This window comes from Microtus pennsylvanicus, chromosome 5 (assembly GCF_037038515.1).
Source record: "Microtus pennsylvanicus isolate mMicPen1 chromosome 5, mMicPen1.hap1, whole genome shotgun sequence".
In the NCBI taxonomy this organism is placed as follows: Eukaryota; Metazoa; Chordata; class Mammalia; order Rodentia; family Cricetidae; genus Microtus; species Microtus pennsylvanicus.
The window spans coordinates 15,318,367-15,342,237 of record NC_134583.1 but is presented as its reverse complement, the minus strand read 5'-3'; the positions used below and the strand labels follow the sequence as shown (position 1 = coordinate 15,342,237).

The 23,871-nt window shown below is 37.3% G+C and overlaps 1 protein-coding gene across 2 annotated transcripts in view; it reads right to left on the bottom strand.

The window, feature by feature from the left end:
* Positions 1-23,871, bottom strand: part of Fut9 (fucosyltransferase 9) — a 175,035-nt gene that overhangs the window by 66,414 nt on the left and 84,750 nt on the right. The gene's annotated exons all lie outside the window — the stretch shown is intronic.

Sequence of the window (23,871 nt, the reverse complement as noted above, 5' to 3'; positions counted from 1 at the left end):
ACTATCAAGTTTAATCAATACTTTCTAGCCTCAGAGTTCTCCTAAGTTTTTCTTATAGCCTAAATTTAACATTTGTTTAGGTATCATTACAAAATGACTTTATGGTAAAAAAGTATTTTAGCTGTTATAAAATCTAATACCTTAGGAAGTCATACCTCCAAAGTATAAGTTAGCTTTCTATTCTCCAATTGCAAATTTATTTATGGAATGGCACTTTCTATATTTTCCCTTTCTGTATCCACGTGACATAGCTCACACCTCTGTAAGTATTAAGTAGCTCTGTAAAATATTAAAGAGATCACAGTGAGAATTTGCATGGTGGTATTTGGCACTATGCTGGACTCTTGTGTTTTCCTTACAGCTATCTGTAGCAGGCCAGCTATACCCTTCTCTACCCTGCTCTTATTTCTGAGGTTTTAAGTCTTTCCAGGTGGAGGCTTCTCTAGACAGAGAGAGTGGTCTTCCTCTGCTGTGCTGCAGGTGAATGGTTAGTCCACTCACAGAGGCATCTGTGTTTGCTGCTGTGAATTTCTCTACTTTAAGCAGTTGTTTAAGCAGCAGCATCTCTTTCACTCCATGTATAAACAGGGCTGCCAGAATAAATCTTAACCGCAGCCCTTCTCCCTTATTCCCATAGTAAAATAAAGTCCTCCAAGCCTTCTCCATTCCTGATGATTACATCAGACATCCAAAGCTGTGACTCTCTAATGCCTACTGATCAGTATTCTGTCAGAGACCAGCTTTGTGACAAGGATACCTCTTCCAGGGTAGGAGCATGGTGATTGGGAAAATAAGTAAAGAGACCAAAGACGTGAGTACAATAACAAACAGAAGCATAGAATAATAATATCAGGAGGGAGTTCCAGTGAACACTGAAATGGTCTGTGTTTAATTCCCATTTTCTTTAATACCCCAACACCCAAAAATAGGAGTAAGATAAAAATCTTCATTAACACAATACAAGAAAATGAACTGACTAGTTGAAGGATTACAGGCTTCATTCTTAGTTAAACTTTCTGTTGCCAGAACTAGACAAGCAATGCTCACACCATAGACCAAAACAGTCTGTAGGCAAGCCACTCACTGGGTGAAATCTGTAGTTATCTCCCTAAGGTCATAGAAACTTAGGTGGATACTTAGACTTTTGCTTGAGGTAGAAATACTAGGCCTGGCTATTAGCCACTCCTGTTGACAATAACTGTGAGAGAGCAGAACCTTCTTCCAAATAAAGGTGAGACCTTTGAGTTAGAAACAGACAATAACCTTGAAGGAACAGAAGTGAGTTTCAACTTTCATGACCTTTAGTCAAGATAGACTAGGTTCACATTTCGGCATCCACAGTATTCCCTTCTACACCCTGAAAGCCTCTTATACAGATATGCTGCTCACTCTCCCTGGAATGTGCAGCTCTTCATTTACTACCCCTAACTTCCATGTTTTAAAGTCCGGGCATCATAGTCGCTTTCTCTGTGATGACTTCTTTAATCCTGGCACTCCATGTAAGATTACAACCTGGTGAATTCTAACAGTTCTTTAAACAAATCTTTTATTAATACCATTTTGTTTTTCCTGTTTTCATTCCTGGACTTATTCATCTGGAAAAAAATCCTATATTTTTGTGTGAGACAGGTATTTATTAATTTTTTAGGTCAAATGTTTACTTTTGGAAGAAACCAAAGTTATATGTTCTAACAATGTTATACTTGATTTCAGGCAGCCTAATTTCTGAGCTGCAGAGAAATAAGAGTTAAAGTGGGGAGGGGGAGAAGTACCTGCTTTAAATAATAAATAAACTACTTTGGGTAAAAGAATTGTGGAATATGTTTTAAATCAGATTTTTTTAAATTGTATCCCCAACATGTTTCATTGTGCGCTCCTATACACATGTTTTTTTTATTTTGAAATTTGCTGTATCATCTAAATTAGTAACTATGTTCATCACTAAAATAAATGTATTCTAGTGGTAAAGAATTACATTAATTTAATAAAAAGTTTGGGAGTACTGGTATAAGATGCTGTTAGGGAATAATATAATAAAAGCAGTCTATCCTTTCAAGTCTTTCAAATTGTAATGGTCCATGCTTTAACCTAACTAACTTGAACAAAGAATGAACGTTTTGTTAGAGGTTTGTGTGTATTTAGACTTAGAATACGTGTTTACATTTTTATTTACCTATATTAATATTTCAGTGGTACTTACATATTCCTTATTTTTATATATCTTAATCCTTTTAAAAATATATAGAGCCTCATGTACATTGAGCAATATAGAATTTCTGCAACGTCAACTCTCCCACACCAGCTCTATGCTTTGGAATATTTAACTGTATCCATGAGGCCAATGTAAATGTAAAAAACCCAGGAAGAAATAGCCTTCATTGTATGTTTCTAATACTCACCCTACTGTGCAATTTTAACTGAAGCAAAACTATAAAGTTTGAAAGCTTGGGCAGCTTGAGTTGGTTTGATGACTTATAGAGTACTAATTCATGTAAATACCCACTCCCCAACAGAGGGACTTTGACAATTATTTGCTTATATCTTGTATTAATAAGCTGTTGATTAGCTTCTGTCATCCAAATCATCCAGAGCTCTACGGAGTTCACAAAGCCAAAGAATGTTAGAAACAGAAGGTGTTCTAGTGGTTCACCTGGATCCCACTTCCCATTCTGCTAATGAGAATCTGAGTCCTTGAATGGCTTGAGTTCAAGGTAATTGAATCACTTTTTGCATCCCTAGCTCAGTAAACAGTCTGCTGCAATTAGCAGTTAGAAATAATTATAATTATTACAGTTTGTGAAATATTTGAAATACTGAAATTGGCTTTAAATGTAGGGATGGTCTTCAATTAACTGTACTTGACTACTTTATTTTTTTAAAAACACAAATGTCTCTCTCTCTCTCTCTCTCTCTCTCTCTCTCTCTCTCTCTCTCTCTCTCTCTCTCTCTCTGGTTTGTTGAGACAGGGTTTCTCTGTTTTAAGGTGTTTTTTAAGTGGTAGAGTTTAAATCTACTTTTGCCTCCAGTGTTCTTATTCCATGCACAATGCTTCTGTACTTTTATCATTCCATGGAACTTTACAAAATGTACTCTCTTCTTCTTCTAAAATATTGTCTACATCTTGGACCCTGTATCTTTTATCAACATATCCCTGTTATCTTCAGAGAACTTTTGAGGGTTAATTAGACAGGCAGACTCCACGTTGCCTAACTAACCCTAGGTGATGGTTCATTTTGGATAAGACAATGATTGCTGGATATGATAGTTTGAACAGGAATGTAAGCTTCATATTGACCTGAAACATGAGAAGAAATATGTCTATCCTGAGGCTTAAAGTGGATAAACACTAATACATTTAATATTTTGTATCTCACGGTGTCCCATTTTTTCCTTTTCTTTAGAATCAGCCTAACACCATGCATATATTCAAGGTAGGAAAAGGTTGGTGCTATTATAACTCAGGATTTTGAAGAGGGCAGCATTGTTTTCCTTGTTATGTGAATGGAAATTGTGTTTCACTGGTTATTACTCTGGGCTGTGAGTCTTTTGCTTTCTATTCAGTGTCTGGAAGAAAGGCATTTGGTTGGAAGATTCTTTATATTTCATTATAAAATAATAAGGGAGCAAAAGTAAGTCTAATTAAATTTCTGCTATTCAAGGACAATAAAATTTCAGCTCCAAATTTAGAGTTGTACAATTAGGCTTGCCAATTAACAGCAATAAAATCGTGGCTGGAGCAGACCTGTGAGCATATCTAGCTGGCTCTAGATACATTATGAAATAAATTCAACATTTGCTTTAGCATTGTTCAGCCAAACTTTTACCAAGTTGTTAATACTACTTTATACTGATGTGGAAAAGAATGAAAAGGTATATATAATGTAAATTTAGAGACAAGTTTTTGACTTATATCTCTAATAAAGTGATTGCTTACAACTAATTTGCTCTCTATAAATTTTTCAAAGAGGAGAAACAAAGAATACATAGTTTAATGGGTGTCAATTCTCAGGAAATTCAGTTATTTATTTATGTTTATGATTAGTTTTTAAAGTTTTTTTCATACAATATATTTAGTCATATTCTTTCTGTTCCCCCAATGCTTCTCAGGTCTTCTCCCCTTTCTCTGCCCACTCATCTTTGAATTCTTTTTATTAATAACTGCTGGAAAGGGGGATTAGTATTCTTCAATGAGGTGACAGGGTGCCAACTATATTCTAGGGAAAGCCTCATGAGAGTTAACCAACACAAAATGGACTCTATGTTTTGTTTTGTTTTTTCTGAAATATGGGATGGGTGTTTATACTGGACTACAAAGATATAATTCTTCATGGCATCTTTTTCAACTTGCATATTTGATGCCAAATGTACATTAGATATTTATATTAGCTTTGGCATATGAACATGTAACAAGAATGGTTTATAAATACAAATGATAACTACAAATAGGAAAGAAAATAGTAGTTGCTTTTCGAATTATTATTTAAGAAGTCTTCTGTCTTAAATGAGAAGCTCAGTGTGTGAACACATAGCATAAAAAATACACAGAGCTCCATGGTCTAGAGCAGCTCATGCCCTTTGGAAGCTTCCAGCTAATGGTGCTAGCTCAAAGCCAGCAAGTGCTTCTTTTCTAAGTTTGATTGAATTCGAAATCCTTTTTATGACCCTGATCTATAGCATCCCTGAGTCCTACCCCTGCCTTTCATGTTATTTGCACTTTTAGTTCCAACTTCTTCATTGTTACCTCCACTGCCGCAGGGCAGGAATTTGACAAATCAGAAAAAGGTTTTCTGTAAATTCTGCAAGGTTCTCCCTTTCCTACCATTCAGATCTGGACTTGAAGTTCTTATCAGTGAGTGTCTTTGACCACTCTTTCTAAAATGAGCTTCACTCATATTTTGGATATAGTCTTCTTATGTTTCTTCTTCAATTTCCATACTGCCCAGTATACTATAGATCATACTTACATACTCTTAAATGAGGAACTATATAAAAGTAGGAAGTATTGTCTCCTGATTTCTTTGAGATGTCCCACATTTTCCAAATACCGCTTGTCACACAGTAGTTGCTACGGGGTATATTACTAGATGCCTAATATACATAAAGCAAAGAAGATATGTCTTGTAAGGACCCTAATAGAATAAGTCATGGAGTCAGTAAGAGATGAGAGAGCACAATCTGTAAGTCAGGGGACACTGTGTTTATTTTCATTGTGAAATTCTTCCAGTCCATTTTCTGTACAGTAGTCTAGGTAACTGCGAGAGCACACTATTTTTTCTTTATGTTCTTCCCATTTGAAAGAGAAGACAGAAATGTATTATTTTCTGAGAAATCATGAAAATATATCTGTAATTGATATAATTAAGCCAAAGTTTCAAATGGAGTATTTGAAAATAGATCTTACATATGAAATTAATTTATCCTTTTCTAGTTAGCTGACTCCTATTTAGAATCTTAATAACTGAAACAACAGAGACTCATCATGCTCTTAATCCTTTAGTAAGCAGATTTCTTTGTTTATTATGTTTCATACAACTTATTTAGCTTATTTAAGAGTTCTCTAGTTTTACCAGGCATTATTGGACTCTGTATAGGCTCAAATGCTTCTAATTATAGCCAATTGTTGGAGGATAAAGTTGATTGATTATACCTTCACATCTATTTCAGCAATCTGTTTTCCCAATTGTTTCAATACGGCATATCAATCTTCTTTCCTATCAGCAGAAAAACACATTATAGCCTTGCATAGCATTAGTCACACAATCACCCTGAATGAAAACCTGCTGTTCTTTGTAGACAATTTGGGAAGCCAGATCCAACTATCAATCACTTAAGTAACTGAGAAAAAAAAAACACAAAAATGATTTAGAAATTAAATTCCCACAAAAGCGAGTCATGAATTATATAATAAACTGCTTCCCACTGACATGTGTGTGTGTGTGTGTGTACACACGCGCACATCTGTCTCTCTCTCTCTCTCTCTCTCTCTCTCTCTCTCTCTCTCTCTCTGTGTGTGTGTGTGTGTGTGTGTGTGTGTATACACAGCCTAGAAGTTCATCTTGAGGGCATGCATCTAGGTGAGTGTGGTGAATGAAAAGGGTCAACAAAGAGACCCAGAGTGGAGAAGAGCAGGTGGATGACAACGCAGCCTTTAGTAAGCAATACTGCTTAGAACCCACTGTTGGGGATAACTGATGTTGAGTCAGAAGCAGAAATATCAAACATAAAACTATTTTATAAATATATTTTAAAGACTAGTAAATAAATATAAAACTTTACCCTCCAACAATTGGTTGGGAGAACATGTAGGAGGTAAGTCTGCTTAAATAATTCACATGATTGTCCTTTCTTCTGTCTTTATCATAGCCAGTTTCCAGTGTGTCACAAGGGACATTTCCTATTTTATTCAAAAAATAAATAAACTTGGTCTTTGGTTCTAAAATCTTAGCTCACCATTCAAGTTCATATCTTTGTGTTTTAAAATGACCTTGTTGGAAAAACACTGATAGCTCAAAAAACAAGTAATGGTCATGCAGTCAATACACATGCACTCAGAATATAGAATTCCTGAGGGTTTGTGATTGAGTAATGGGAACCAATAGAAGCAAGAAGGGATGAGAATGGAGGAAAGAAGAAGTGAAAATAGAAAAAGAGAAATGGACGGGATAGTGGGATAAAGAAGGAAGGAGGGAACATACCAGGAAGTATAGTGTAGTATAGTATAGTATAGTATAGTATAGTAGAGTAGAGTAGAGTAGAGTAGAGTAGAGTATATAGTATAGTATAGAACCATGTAACTAATCCTTAAGATCTCATTTCGCTAGCCCCATAATGGTTCTGTCAGTCAAGATACCTCTTTTCTTGCTCTCTGTCTCTGCCCTTTCCCCATCTCGACCTTCCTCTTCCCTCAAGTTTTCCTCTTCCCTTCTCTCTCCCCTCATTTTTCCCTTCTGCTCTCCCCCCAACCCTATGCTCCTAGTTTTCTCAGGAGATCTTGTCTATTTCCCCTTCTTTGGGTGAAATATGAATATTTCTTTTACGGTTCTCCTTGTTATTTAGCTTCTCTGGGATTGTGGACTATAGGCTCCTTATCCTTTGCCTTACAGCTAGTATCCACTTATGAGTGCATATCATTCTTTCTTTCTGGATCTGGTTTACCTCACTTGGGATGGTTTTTTTTCTATTTTCAACCATTTGCATACAAATTTCAAGATGCTATTTACTTTTTTTTTTTTGAGCTGACTCATACTCGATCATCTAAATGTACTACATTTTCGTAGAGGAGAATCTAGGTTGTTTCCAGGAATTCACAAGGATGACCCCAACTAAGACTAAGCAAGAGTGGAGAGTGTTGCCTAAACTGGCCTTGCCGTGATGAATATCTTAAACATCACCATAGAACCTTCTTCCAGCAACTGATGGAAAGGGATGCAGAGATCAACAGCAGAGCACTGGGCTGAGCTCCCATAGCCCAGTAGAATAGTGGGAGGAGTGAGAATATGAACAGTGAAGTCAAGACCATACAGGGGGATACCCACTGAAATAGCTTACCTGAGCTTTTGGGAGCCCACCAACTCTGGCCTAACAGTGAGGGAACCAGCATAGGACCAAACTTGGCCCTCTGAATGTGGATGACAGTTGTATGACTGTGATAGGCTGTGGGGCCACTGGAAGTGGGACCAGGATTTATCTTTACTGCTTGCACTGACTTTTTGGATCCCATTCTCTTTGGAGGGAAACCTTGCTCAGCCTAGCTATAGTGGAGAGGGCTTTGCTCCTGCCTCAAAGCAGTATGCTAGACTTTGTTGACTCCCCATGGGAAGCCTTATCCTCTCCGAGGAGTAGATATGGGGTGGTTTGGAGGGGGGAAGGTGGAGGAAGCTGGAGGAGAGGAAGGAGTGGGAACTGGGATTGGTATGTAAAATGAGAAAAAGATAGTTTTAAAAAAAATAAATAAAAAATAAAATACTTTTAAAAAAGATGTCATTTTTTTTTTTTGGCCTAACAACCAAAGTTTGTCATATTAGCTCTGATTTTCTAAGCACATGAAAGGTCTTCCTCTCTTATTGCTCTCAGGTTTTAAAAAATATTTCTTAGACCTCTTGCCATTCCCAGATCACATTCTTATGTTGATAATTTAATGACTGAATGTTAGTCAGCAAGTAATATTGTGCCTGAATCCTCTCATTTGTCGACCCAGAAAACTCTTGAAATTTATGTTTTTGTTTCCTAATACGTAAGGCAGTGCTTTGAGCTTTGTATATACACCGTGTATGCTTGCAGAAAAATATGCCTCTGGAGAATTTTTCTAATGTCACAAATACATTCACCATGTTAAATATGAGAAGTAGCTGTACAGGAACCTTTTAGAAGAGCCCCCTTTCTACTTGACACTGTGAAGAACAATTAAATATATTATAGTATTGATATTTATGATAATGTACAAAACAAATCGTATAAGCATCTGTATTTTCAGGTAGGGCTCTCAAGTACAGAAATGTAAAGTAAGTTATGAAAGGCTGCAAAAGTACAAAGAATATGCAGTAAATTAAAACAGGAAAGTGTAGATAAAGCCTTGTCATTTAGAGTTAAATTGTCAGGGCTTGCTTTCTAACAAGTTATGTCAGCAAGGAAAAGATCTTTATTTCAGTCATTGTGAAGTGCTTCGTCAGAATGTCATAAACTTGGTTACTTCTCACTAAAAAACAGATATTTATTTCTAATGATGACTGAAGGGTTGAAGACCCAGAACATGACAGGACAGGTGTCTGGTGGGGATCCTCCTCCCTGTTTGTCACCACAGGGCAACAGAAGGCATAGTAGATCTCTGGACTTCTTCCTTTAAGGACACTCATCTGATTTGTGAGGACTATACCTGTTGTAATATGGGCGCGGCGGCGGCGGGGCTACGTCCCCAAAACCCCAGCCGCCTGCCCGGCTAGCTTATGCCCCGAAATAATTACGCAGACACTGTATTCATTTAAACACCGCTTGGCTCATTTCTACCTAGCCTCTTCTAGGCTAACTCTCGCACCTGGACTAGCCCATTTCTTATCATCTGTATAGCACCGGTCTTACCGGGAAGATTCTAGCCTAAGTCCATCCTGGGTCGAAGCTTCATCACGTGCGTCTGCCTGGGAGCTGGGCATGGCGTCTCTCTGAAGCGTCTGCTCAGGAGAGGAGAGCTGTGGAGTCTGAGCTCACTTCCTCTTCCTCCCAGCCTTCTGTTCTGTTTACTCCACCCACCTAAGGGTGGGCCTATCAAATGGGCCTAGCAGTTTCTTTATTGCTTAGCCAAAGAAATCAACAGATTGATATATGACACTCCCACATCAATTCCCCCTTTTCTGTTTAAACAAAAAAAGGAAGGCTTTAACCTTAACATAGCAAAATTACATATAACAAAACAGTTATCAAGTAAAAGTTACATCAGAAACATTTATACATATAACAAAATTGACCGTAAATCTCTATCAATAAAGCAAAATCTATACTAATGCAAATTATTCATGTCTATATCATATCCCCCTTTAAATGTAAAAGAACGTTTATAAACCATATTTGGGAACATGGGCGCAGTTTTTTCTCTCCAAACTGCTTCCTGCTGAATGGGGGCGTCGTTAATTAGGTCTTTCATGGTATAACCTGTGTGCTAGTTTCATCTCAGTTGGCAGTTGAGCGAAGCAATTTTCTGAAGATGTTCCCAGCAAACCTTCAGGAGGACGTGGTCCATCATACCAAATCGGAATAGAAGAAATCCATAGAGTCTCATCCTCTGTGAAAACAAAAGAAGAATCTCTTTTCCAAAGTATCATATCCTTAGATCCAAATTCTGAAATCATACCCTCATGATATCCGTTCTGGTTCCACTTGGCAGCCCATATAATGAAATGTCTGTCTGTACTTAGCTCCTTCACAGTCAAAAATTTTAAAGAAAACACAATGTACATAATCCAGACTCTCTGTGAATTTTCCATCTTTACGCGGCTTATTTTTATTTATATCTATAACTATCTGTACTCTGTCTCTTTAAAGACTTTACTTTTACTTTTTTCTTTTTAAACCATTAACTTTATTCTCTATATTCTTTTTCTTCTCTCTCCCAAGCCAACGTACATTCATCCAACAGTGTGATTCATTTAGTGGTCTGAATCTGTCCTATTGTGAATCTGCAATTTTTTACTATCCAGGAGCACTTTTGATTTGCGCCTTTAAATCCCTAGGCACTTAAGAGTCTAAGCTGTGACATTCCTAGGTTAACTTTTTGCTTTTTGAGCGTAAATCTTTGACCTGGAATAACTCTTTAGACCAGGCTGTCTTTGAACTCTCAGAGATCCGCCTGTCTCTGCCTCCCAGGCATTGGGATTAAAGGTGTTTGCTACTACACCTTGAACTCACAGAGATCTGTTTGTCTCTGCCTTTTAGGCACTGGGATTAAAGGCGTGTGCTACCACACCTTGAAGTCACAGAGGTTTACTTTAAGAATTTTAACTTTTAGTCTGCATATATTTTTAACACACAGTAAACCATTTAGAAATTTTCATTGTCTTTGAATCTCTCTTTACTGTATATCTCTCTTTTTCTGACCACATGAGTCCTTAATTTAGCAAGCAATATCAGTAGGACTAAAGCCGTGGCTTTGATGGCTAGATGTAGCCCATTCCTTAGCTTTCCAGCCTCGTGGCTGAGGTACTGGCTGTAGCCATGTTTATAGCCACACCTCTATAGCGTATCAAGGTCCCTGCCAGCCAGCAAGCTACAACAGACAACATTCAAGTCCTCTCTCGGTAGCCGGCCCTCCTGCCTCAAACAGTCAGAGTTTGCCCTGGCAGGACAGCCCAGAAAGCCGGCATTTTAAAACAACACAGGTTTGTTCCTGCTGCTGAGTCAGGAAAATTTCAAAATGGAGGACGTACCATTTTGTGCTAGCTCTGGGGCCGCCAGGTAGGAGCGGCACTCAGCACTTTAATTCTGAGACTGAGCATGCAGCACAGAAATTCTTTTCATCCAAGTTACATCCAAATCTGACACACAGAGCACTGCGCAGTCTGAAAACACGTCCCTGTATGGCGGCAGGAATCCGCCATGCTCTTCCGCCTGCCTAAGCCTGATTCTGCCTTCTGCCCAGGAGCAGGCGGGGAGCTCTGAGTCATCGTCAAGGTCTCAGAGCACTCTCCTTTCGATCCCAAGCGGGAACAGAAACATAAAGCCAGAGTTTGCACTGGCGGCACAGCCCCAGGAAGCCACGCTTTGAAGTGACACAGCGTTTTTTCTGCTGCTGTTGCCGAATCAGGAAATCTCTCTACAGCACGCCACCAACAAATGCAAAAATCTGTGTTAAACACTCTCTTCTTTATTTTTAAGCCTTCTCAGGTTTTTTAAGTAGGTTTAGTCCATCACGTGGGCACCATTTGTAGTAATAAGGGGGGCGCAGCGGCGGCAGGGCTACGCCCCCAAAACCCCAGCCGCCTGCCCGGCTAGCTTATGCCCCGAAATAATTACGCAGACACTGTATTCATTTAAACACCGCTTGGCTCATTTCTACCTAGCCTCTTCTAGGCTAACTCTCGCACCTGGACTAGCCCATTTCTTATCATCTGTATAGCACCGGCCTTACCGGGAAGATTCTAGCCTAAGTCCATCCTGGGTCGGAGCTTCATCACGTGCGTCTGCCTGGGAGCTGGGCATGGCGTCTCTCTGAAGCGTCTGCTCAGGAGAGGAGAGCTGTGGAGTCTGAGCTCACTTCCTCTTCCTCCCAGCCTTCTGTTCTGTTTACTCCACCCACCTAAGGGTGGGCCTATCAAATGGGCCTAGCAGTTTCTTTATTGCTTAGCCAAAGAAATCAACAGATTGATATATGACACTCCCACATCATATACCCTCTTGACCTCCACCCTCTTCCTCACAACTCACTTGAAATACCATGAACATGATGACTTGGCTTTCAGTGTATCCATCAAATTGACAGTATAAGCATTAAGCTCAAAACAGCTCTGCATTTCCTTGTGATTCTATTTTTCTTTCTGTCTGAAATGCAGGTGAATTTTTTGCTTGCTCAAACCCATAAGGGATTTTGAAGAGCACATGATATCTATATGATATAACATTCTAGCATGTAATTTCAAATAATCATTCTAACCAAATATGGTGATCTTATATGTTGTCCTTGATAGCTATGCTCCTTCATTGCTATTGAGACAGTGTCTCAGTATATGGTTGAAGCTATAATATAACTGTCCTTTTTCTTCAGATAATTTGAGAATTTCGTAGGTAAATACATAGTAATTATATTGTTTCTACCCTTTCCACCTTTCATTTTTTCTCATGACCCCATTTACCCTCTTCTCCAATTCATGATCTCTCTACTGTATTTATTTTTGTTCCACAGACACACACACACACACACACACACACACACACACACACACACACACGTATATAGCATATTTCTGTTTGAGAAAGATAGATAATTTTGAGTCTAATTAGTGTTTCCCTCATTTGCCTGTTTATAGTTGACCACTCAGGATTTAATTCTCAATCCTGAGTATAATTGGTCTCTATCTCACACCAGCCACTGAGAAAAACTTAAAACATTGACACTAAAACCAGAAGCAAGAAAAATATAGCCATTTTCTCTACTCCTTTTCAAAGTATTGGTTCAAGTCTAGAGAAATAAGACAAGAGTTGAAGGTAATCAAGATACAAACTGCAGAGGAAGAAATTAGAAGTATTCTTATCTGAAGACACAAATATGCACACAAAGAGCCTAAAGAATCCACCAGAAATCTTCCAAAGATGATAAACACATTTAGGAAAGTAGTGGGCTACAAAATTAACAGAAAGGAAGTAACTTCCTATACCAACGTCAAACATAAAGAGAAGGAAATAAAGGAAACAATTCTACCCCCAATAGCCTAAAAATGAAAGTACCTAGGAATAAATCTAACCAATGAAGTGAAAGAGTTCTACAACTAAAACTTTGAGACACTACAAAGGTAAATTGAAGAAGATACTAAGACGGTAAAGAGTAGCATTTCTGTCAGCACGGAGATAGACCATCAATCAAGCAATGGTGCTTAATTACATCATGCTTTTATTTAGAAGACATCGGTTACTTCTCTGTATTCTACTATAGCTTTCAAACACGTTACCTATGAGCATGTAATTTAGGCAATTATATTTCTTAAAATTAAGCCTAGATTCACATTAATTACTTGATATCCAAAAAATAACTTACAGATTGTAAGAATAAAGAGTGGATCAGGACTTTAATCAGTGGCAGAATACTTACTTACTATGCTAGAAGCCCTGTATTTGATGGCCTAAACACACACACAAACAAATACAAAGACTCTCACACACAAAAACATACACACTCACACCAGTTGTTTTAAAAAGTAGAGGCTAAGTATAAATAAAATTGACTTGTAAGCATTTGTGTTTACATACACAGATTAAAAGTGTCTTCCTTGTCTAGTCATGGAAGGAAATGCCTGTTAAGCCTCTGATTGTAATGAAATACAGAAAGGTCATGGTTCTCATACCTTACAATACCTTACAGTTTTGAATTAATAAATTAATTATAAAATATGTAGACTGGTGATTTTGATTTTAGACATTCTGACAGGTGTAAGATGGTATCTCAAACTTGTTTTGATTTGTATTTCCTTGATGGCTAAGGATGTTGAACATTTTCTTAAGTGTCTTTTGGCCATTTGAAACTTTTCTGTTGAGAATTCTCTGTTTATTTCTGTACTCCACTTCTAAATTGGTTTATTTAGAATTCTGGTGTTTAATTTCTTGAGTTCTTTATATAATTTTGGAGATCAGTGTTTTGTTGGATGTGGGGTTGATAAGGAACTTCTCCCATTCAGAAGTCTGCCTTATTGTCTTATCGACTGTGTCCTTTGTTTTAAAGAAGCTTCTCAGTTTTCAGGATATCACATTTTTTATTGTTGCTCTCATTTTCTGTGCTACTGGAGTTATATTTAGGAAGTGGTCTTCCTAAATATATTCAATGCAAGTGCCCATGCATTGAAGGCTACTTCTCACTTTCTCTTCTATCACATTCATGCTGGAGAGGATGTGGATTAGGGGAACATTCCTTCATTGCTGATGGGAATGTAAACTTGTACAAACACTTTGGAAATCAGTATGGTGGTTTCTCAGAATATTGGGAATCAGTCTACCTCAAGATCCAATAATACCACTCTTGGGCATATACCCAAAAGATGCTCAATCATACTACAAAGACATTTGTTCAACTATGTTCATAATAGCATTATTTATAATAGCCAGAACATGGAAATAACCTAGATGGTCCTCAACTGAAGAATGTATAAAGAAAATGTGGCACATTTACACATTAGAGTACTTCTCAGTGGTAAAAAACAATGACATCTTGAGTTTTGCGTGCAAATAGATGGAACTAGAAAACACCATCCTGAGTGAGGTAACCCATACTCCAAAAGATGAATATGGTATGTACTCTTTCATAAGTAGATACTAGCCATAAACAAAGGATGTTGAGCCTATCATTCATGATACTAACGTAGTTAAGTAACAAGATAAACCCTAAGAAAAACATATATAGATCGACCTGCAAAGTTTAAATAGACAAGATTACCTGACAAAATTGGGAATATTGGGGTGGGGTGAGAAGGGAGGGTGGAAGGGGAAGAGGAGTGGAAAAGGGAAGGGGCGAGAAGAACTTGAGGGAATGGGATAGTTGAGAAGGAAGGACAGAGATGAGAGCAAGGAAAGAGATATCATGATTGAGGGAGCCATTATGGGGCTAGCAAAAACCTGGCACTAGAGGAATTCCCGGGAATCCACAAAGAAAACACCAGCTAAGATCCTAAGCAATTGAGAACTGGCTTTGCCCTATAATCAGACTGATGAATGTCTTAAATATCACCATAGAACCTTCACCTAGCAACTGATGAAAACAGAGGCAGAGACCCACATTGGAGCACTGGACTGAGCTCCCAAAGTCCAATTGATGAGCGAGAGGAATGAGATGTGAGCAAAGAGGTCAAGACCTTCATGAGTCCATGGGCGCTGAAACAGTCTACATGAGCTAATGGGAGCTCACCAACACAAGCCAGACTGGGAAGGAACAGGCATAGCACAAAACTAGTCCCTCTGTATGTGCTTGACTGTTGCATGGCTGAACCACTGGCAGTGGTACCAGGATTTATCACTACTGCATGTACTGGATTTTTGGGAACCTGTTCAACCTAGCTAGAGTAGTGAAGTCCTCGGATCTTCCCCAAAGTAATGTGCCTTACCCACTGAGAAGAGTTGATGGGGTGGGGTTAGGGGGTAAGTGGAGAGAATGGGATGAGGGAAGGGAGTAGAAACTTGGTTTGGTATGTATAATCAAAACAGATAGTTTTCTTTTTTTAAGTAAATAAATCAATAAAAATATGTAGACTTAAAAAATATGTAGACTTATCTCAAAGCTGAAAATCATACTTAATGACTGCTGGCACCTTCCCCTCCACCCTCTGCCTTCCGGTTCAGCAGCAAGAACAACAGTATAGAACAGCAGAGTTTTACCTTTACTGGCAAAATCGTTACACATCATAACTTGTATCCTTAATTTTTATATCCCCAATGGCCATTATTTCCTTTAATGTTGAATACTGTGAATGATTAATTAGATTGGCCTGCAGCTGGTGTCTCTAACTTCAAGTAGGCTAAGAATTGCTGTTAATATATAGCCTCTGCCATTCTCTTATTATAACCCTCCCCTGGAACAATAGAAGTGGTACTCACTCATTTATAAAGCCAACAGAGCAATGTCTGAGGCCACAATACTTCTCTATTCTCTGTTTTCTTGGTTTCCTTTATTAGGAGGCAGAAAAAGAAAGACAAACTTGCTAGTCTGAAACATCATTTTGATCTTATTTTCTTCAACTATTAATAGTCTATAACAAACATGTAGTAAAGAGGGTATATTTTGCTAAAATCAGAATGACAGAATTCCTTCCAAATGACATCTTATTGACCAAACAAACCTACTTTCTACTGAGAATTTTGAGTAGATTTAAGAGTTGTTTGTGTGCATCTGTATATTTGGTCTACTCTATGATTGTGTGTTTATAATCTGCATATTGAAATAAAATGCATTTCTTGATGTTGATCAAAGTGAAAATAAAATTCCATTTTAAATGAAAAATAGTTTAAACAACATATTAGCCATGTAAGCAAACAAATCCAGGCAAATCAGAGTATGATAATTGTAGGTCAGTTGTAGAAATGTTGAGGCAACTGTTGTGTATTAATGAAATTTTCTTATGAATAAACTATTAACTTTGCTATTTGAATTATGTCTGTTAATTCTGCCCATTATAACTAAGAAAATTATGGGGGTTAATTTCATATTTATCGTAGATATAAAAATGAACAGATAGTTGATTAATAACTTTTTCCAGAATTCCTTATCAGCAAGTTTTTAGAGCTAAGATCTGAATCTAACATTGACTAGCTACAGTTTAAGAAATACTTTTACTACTAATAACATTAGCAGCAACAAACCCCAACCATTGACTATCCAGGTATTTGTAGTGATTCTCGACAATGCTACCTTTCTTTGCTAAGTATTGCTGAATTTTTGTATTCGGGGCTGTTTTAAATCAACCACCACAGAATTAAAAAGGTTTCTGTTCGGGTATGAAAAGGGTTTCTTTTTAGTTCTCTCTTTGTTGTTTCTAGCCAATGGAATTTCATTTACATTATGATCAACATTACGAAATGCATTTTATATTATTATGCAGTTTATGAACACACAATCATAGAGTAGACCACGTGTACAGGAACACACATAAAACTCTTAATGAAAACACCCTGCACCAAACAAAAGGATCTTTTGGTATTTGATTTGACTTTTATAATAAGAATCTCAAAATAGGACTGTGCTCAAAGAAATTTTGATTTACAGTGTTCTTAAGACTCCTCATGGAAATTAATATAGACCTTTAAAGTTTCAGCAAGACTTAAAGTACCCTAAGAAATATCATAAAATGTTTAATAATAAAAGAAATGGTTATATCCAAATCACTAAAACATACAAGATAAAAGTTCAAATGGCTTACAAAGGTCCCTGTGTTGCCAAACTGTGTGCTTCTGTTTTACAACCTTGCTGTGAAGAAATACTGAAGACATGCTCTATTTTAAGTCTTCTCTACATCAGAATTGAGTCTAGAAGCGGCAGGACAGAAATGGCCTCTGTCAGCCTCCTTGGAGAGAGAAACTTGCAGCAAATGTGAGAAGCCTCACTGTAGCTGAGTTACGATGGCTAACATCAGCAAGGATTTGAAACATAGAGCTGGCTGTGGGAACAAGCGTGGGATGCCACTGCTCCTGCGGTCTGTATCACTTTCCTTTAGTGCTCCAGCCTCTTCCAATACAGATACAAAACAAGAGGACAAGAAGATACGAAGAGCCAGGCGATGGTGGCACACGCCTTTAATCCCAGCACTCGGGAGGCAGAGGCAGGCGGATCTCTGTGAGTTCGAGAACAGCCTGGTCTACAAGAGCTAGTTCCAGGACAGGCTCCAAAGCCACAGAGAAACCCTGTCTCGAAAAATAAACAACAACAACAACAACAAAAAAAAAGATAAGAAGAAAGAAAATCAAGCAACTCCTCTACAAGACAACTGAGTGGATATTAGGCCGCTGAAGTATTGAAAGTCACTTATGATGTTTTCTGTGTTTTTATTTTTTTCACACTTTGACAAAAGTGGCAGAGAATTGGATTTAAAAGAGAGAGCCACAGTGGTGTATTCAAATGAAAGAGACATAGTGACTCACAGTCAAAATGTTGCTCTCAGTTCAAATTTGTTAAGGACTCTGCATAATGAGGAATTAGGCATGACACTAACATATGTGTAATATTCTGCTGGAGACATAGAGTCAACACATTTGAGGGTGATGATATTCTTCACTTGGTTTACATAGGGGCTACCCATCTTCACCCCCCCGCACACACACACACACACACAGTGTCAGAGACAAAGCTAAAATGACCAGATATGTTTACATCTCTTCTCACAGCTCATTGAAAATACTCCTGGTATGTAACTAAAACTGTATAAAGTGCTTAAGAAAAATGTGCAAAAAGTGGGTTGGATATTGATTACTACTTGGGTTGAACTGTCTGGGCTTCACCTGGGCTTATTGATTGCATCAATTCTACATTGCATTAGTGCCTAACAACAAATATCTCCTGAGGGTGTTTAAGCAAGAGAATAGGTGTCTATTTGATTCTTAAAAGCAATTCTAGATACCTAGACTTTGTGTTATTGAGGCAGTCAAGATGAATCGTGGGCAGGAAAAGACAGCTGTTGGTGCAAATAATGAAACTTTAATTTTCCCATCAGGTTCGATGGTTCTTCCATCATATTTATTTAGAAACATCTCAGTTTTTATATGATTTGGGCAACTTGACTCCTCTTGTATTCTCTAAGTACTGCAGGCATATGCATTTTCTTCAATCATCTACAATTGTATTAAGCTTATGATTGACAGTGCTGTCTATGAAATTATTTATATTTTCTTTCCTACTCTTTGAAGAATAGATATAAATTATCCCACAACCTGCCTTCATAGCCATAAATCATGACTTGAAATTCATATAGGAGAATGAAAGATTACTTTTCATTCTATGCCTTTTAGGTTTCATTGGTGAGGTTTTTCTTCCCTGTATATTCTTTCCAAGCTGGCCAATGTAAGGTAAGGACATCGTTGATGTTTAAAGTGCTTATTAAGCCTCTTTGTTTCTCCTTCTCCTCTTTCTTCTATTCTGTTATGAATTTTAGAGACAGGAATTTGCTGTGTTTCTACTGATGTCCTTAAACCTACTGTCCTTCTGCCTCAGTTTCCCTAATGTTAGAGTGCTGTTGTGCCTCCTCCTCCTGCTCCTCCATATCATCATTATTCTCCAGTTTTTGAATTTTTATTTTAAGCCACATACAGTCATTATCTTACTGTTGATATTACAGATCTGGGGACAGTTATACTGGATCATCTGACTCCCACTTTCAATTCTGTAGTTTCAAGACCAGTAAAGACTGTGCTTTACTGGCACGGTCTCACCTGTGGTTAGCCTAGGAAAGGTTTCCGGCCAAGTGCCCTCATGCTGTTCACTTTTTGAAAGTCCACCATCAGTAATCAAAGGACTCCTGATGACTCTTGTTGTGCGTCCTCTCCAAAATGCTAATGAATGGTAGCTCAGATCCTGAGGTCAATCTCTTCAGGGACTCTGCTGCCAAGATGAAGTCTTACAGATATGCCAAAGGATCTGGAAGAATCACCCTCCCATAGCTTTAGAAGGGAATCATGAGTTGGGGGAGGTACCTCCTTACTTTTCCTAGATTTTACTGATTAGATCCAAGCAGCATATAGAGATGATCATACACTATACTACAAAGTAGAGCCAAGCATAATTGAGGACTGCCTTAGGGACTGCCTGCCACACCTGTCATCTCTCCTACATCATCTCACTCTCTCAGATCCTGTTTTCACCTGCATCTACAATGAAGTTTGAAAGTGTGCCCATATAACAAGCTGGACAGTGGTGGTACATGCCTTTAATCCCAGCACTTGGGAACTAGAGGCAAGAGGATCTCTGTAAGTTTGAGGCCAGCCTGGTCTACAGAGAGAGTTCCACGACAGGCAACAAAGCTACAGAGAGACACCCTTTCTCAACAAAAAGAAATAAATAAAATAAATGAAAAAGTTAGTGACTTTTATACCAGTCACAGGCATTCATATTATTTAATATAAGTGCTCAGGAAGAAAGGGGCCAGACTATACCCTGAATTCACAGAGGCACAAGGCAGCATGATCTGCATGCAGGCAATGGGTTTTGCAGACATTACAATATATGACTTCAGAGACTATGAAGGTTTCTGCCAAGGATCCAGAAAGCCATGAAACCAAACATATGTGACAAAGTCAGATTCAGGTTTTATTACTCTTGGTAAGACTTTGAACTGTATGTTGAATGAGAGTAGAAAGAAAAGGCATCCTTGTCTCATTTCTGATTTTGAAAGCAAGGCTATTAGTTTTTCCCTATTCAATATAGTGGTGGTGGTGGTTACTCTTTTTTTTTGTATGTTATGAAGCCTTTGTTACTTTGAGATATGATACTTCTTATTCGTAATTTCTTCAGTACTTTTATCAGAAGGACGGTGAACTCTGCCAAAGCCCTTATCTGTATTTATGGAAAAGATTCTGTGATTTCTGTCATATAGATATGTTTTAAATATACTTGAAAAAATGATATACTTTACTTGAAGCAGCCACTAGAATTGTATCTGTATCTATGTGACCTTTTATGTTCAATAATACTTATTTCTTGAAATTGGAACTCACCAATTCCACTCAAATATATTTACAGATTTTATATCTTCTTGATGAATTAATCTCTGTATTAATATGTAAGCTATCTTTAAGTCAGACAGAATGTAAATACCATCTTGTGTTTGACATCCATTCACTTGGTAAATTGATTTTCACCTTTTGACTCTCAGTATGTATTTTTACCAATGAGGTCTGTTTTTTGGAGACAAACAACAATTGAATTTAGTAGTTTTTTTGTTTAGTATAGTTAGATTATATTTTTTCTTTTTTTAAAAAAAATATATCTTTTACTTTTAGGATTAGAATTACCTCAATTTCTTCTTCTTTTTTTCTTCCTCTTCTTTCAAACCCTTTTATATGTCTCTTTTTGCTTTCTTTCAAATTCATGTCTTTTTCCATTATTGCAATTACATGCATATATACATATGTACATAGACATATTTTCCTAAATAGACTATGCTCAGTTTATATAATGTTACTTATCTCTATATTTTCAGAGTTGACCATTGCTATTACATGACCAATTGGTGAGATTTTCCCTAGTGAAGACTATTTCTCCTAGCATTTCTTAATTGTATATAGTACTTTTTTCTAGGGTTAGACCTAGTAGATTCCCCCCCCCCCACACACACCATCTACTTTGGCATGTCTATTGTTGTCATCCTTTTTCAGCTCATGTTTAGTCAGTCATATTGGTGAGATTTTATGGGTGTAGCTTTGATATTACTAGGAAACACAGCCTCATAGTAAATTTCTTGTTTAAAATCTTTAAATCATTCTACCTCCACTTACTCAATGTTTTATGAGCCTTGGATGCAGGGGTTGCTTTCGAGATGTAGCCATTAGGACTGGGCTCCACACTTTGCATCTTGATTTGCTGTGGTTTTCTGTAATGATTTCTGTCTGTGTCAAAGAGGAATTTCACCTAGGTGGGGGTGAGAACTACACTTACATCTGAAAATTTGGAGCTCAGAGCCTCCAATGACAGATACATTACTCAATATGATGCTTTCTAATTCATCCATTTTTGGGGATAAACCCTGGAGAAGAATAGAGGGTATATCTTTTCTTGTAAGTTAGGGCCCTTTACTTTTAAGATTTTTATTGAGAATAGTTTATTAGTTACTATTAATTCATTGGTCACTTTTTGGTTGATTAGACTGTTTTATATATGTAACTATATAACTTTTATGACTATATATGTATATGGTTCCTATTATTAACCATTTAATATGGTTTCTAAATGATGACTCCCAGCCATAAAATTGTTTTGTTAAAGCTTCATAACCATAATTTTGCTACTATTACGAATTGTAATGCAAATATATTAATTTTTTGTTTTGTTTTTTAATATTTATTTATTATATATACAATATTCTGTCTGTGTGTATGCCTGCAGGCCAGAAGAGGGTACCAGACAACATTACAGATGGTTGTGAGCCACCATGTGGTTGCTGGGAATTGAACTCAGGACCTTTGGAAGAGCAGGCAATGCTCTTAACCTCTGAGCCATCTCTACAGCCCCCAAATATATTATATATAGCATGTTGGATATGTGACCCCCCCAAAGGGTCATGATCCACAGATTAAAAATTACTGCTCTAGAGGAACAGAATTGATAGAAAAAATACATATTACAGAAGGGCTTTAATAGCCTTATATGGCACATATTGTTGGGTATTTCAACAGTCACTGCACACTGCAAAGAATGAAAACCTAGTAGCATCTCAATGGCAAGACTGAATCTCTCAGCACATTTAATTTGTGCTAATGACATGGAGGACTGCCTATTAGATACTGTAGAAGAAAAAAGAAGCTGGATTATAATGTCAGTAAAGGATGGCAAAATCAGTATCATCAACAAAGTAGCAGGACCTACTACTAGCAAGGGGCAAGAGCAGAATGGTTCAGTGTGGTTGGCATTATGTTGAGGTCTTCAATCCATTTGGACTTGAGTTTTGTGCATGGTGATATATTTGTGTTCATTGTATCATTGTATCCCTGCTCTCTCCAAGACCTTTATCATGAAGGGATGTTGTATTTTTTCAAAGACTTTTCAAAAAAAAGAACTAATACCAATGCTCCTCAAATTGTCCCACACAATAGAAACAGAAGGAATATTGCTAAACTTTTTTTATGAGGCTACATTTACTCTGATACCCAAACCACATAAAGACATGACTAAGAGAGAGAATTACAGACCAATCTCACTCATGAACATTGATGCAAAATATACTCAATAAAACACTGACAAATTGAATCCAAGAATACATCAGAAAAATCATCCACCATGGATGCAGGGCTGGTTCAACATACGAAAATCTGTCAATGTAATCCACCATATAAACAAACTGAAAAATAAATACCATATGATCATCTCATTAGATGCTGAAAAAGCATTTTTCCTGCTTCATTGTCTTTGAATTTAGAAGCTGAGGAGTTAGAAACTTTTAGAGTAATAAATTGTTTTTCTTCTTATGATGAGAGCTGCATTGTGGATGTGGAACCAAGGTCCTTTGCAAGAGTAGCAAAGATTCTTAATCACTAAGCCATCTCTGCAGCCTGTGTTGTTAATATGGACGTGGGCAATAAAACCATGAAAGTATAATTAATTTATATAGGGAAGTAGCTACTGTAAACTCAAGTGAGTGCAAGAAGGATGTAAGTCCACAACACTGAGTAGGTTTAATAGAAGTTTCTTAAAAAGAACTTATTATTGAGAGAACCCTTTCCCAGTAGCTGCCAAACACTATTTATAATAAAGAGAAAATGAACAAAACTGTGATTACTAGTCCTTCTCAGGGTTCTGTAAATGGAGGTGGTAGATTAACGGACTTCAATTAAGATCTTTTCTTTCCAAGCTGCATATTATTGGTTCACATATTAGTTTTAAGTTATGTATTTTTTAACGCAGAACCCAGTTACTAACTTCCAGCTCTGGTCTAGCATACACGTTGACAGTGTTTGTTGGTTTAATGATTATCCATTGTTTTACCACTGTTGTCTTTCTGTTTGGATTATTGCTATTCTGAAATGATAAAGATTAATTATTATTAACAATAAAAAGCCAGGAAGCAGCAGTGAGTGTTTGATACTGAGTCTCATAATTTCTCTAGTGATGAAAGTTGTATCAGAAAATAGGAAGTAAAACAAACAATATTCATCTTTTTTGTAGCTTGTCCTGTATGTGAAGGGTATGCTATATATTTTTCTGTGTATAACTTCACTGTGACATAGCTATCTTCTAAAACAGGGCTCTTATGAAGTATGAATTAGGCAGGAAATGTCAAATCAGCCAGTAAATGGAAACGATGGGAATAATTTACTATTTTAAAATTATCTAATCTTGAAATTCAAGCTTTCTCTCAAGGGTGACCTTGTAGTGAGTCATCTATTGATAGTGAAGCAATTAGTTCTCCAAGAGTGACAGAACAGTGTACATAGAATTATAAGATATAATCAGGGCCCATTTCACTGCCATATTTCTCTAGAAGAAAAGGAAGA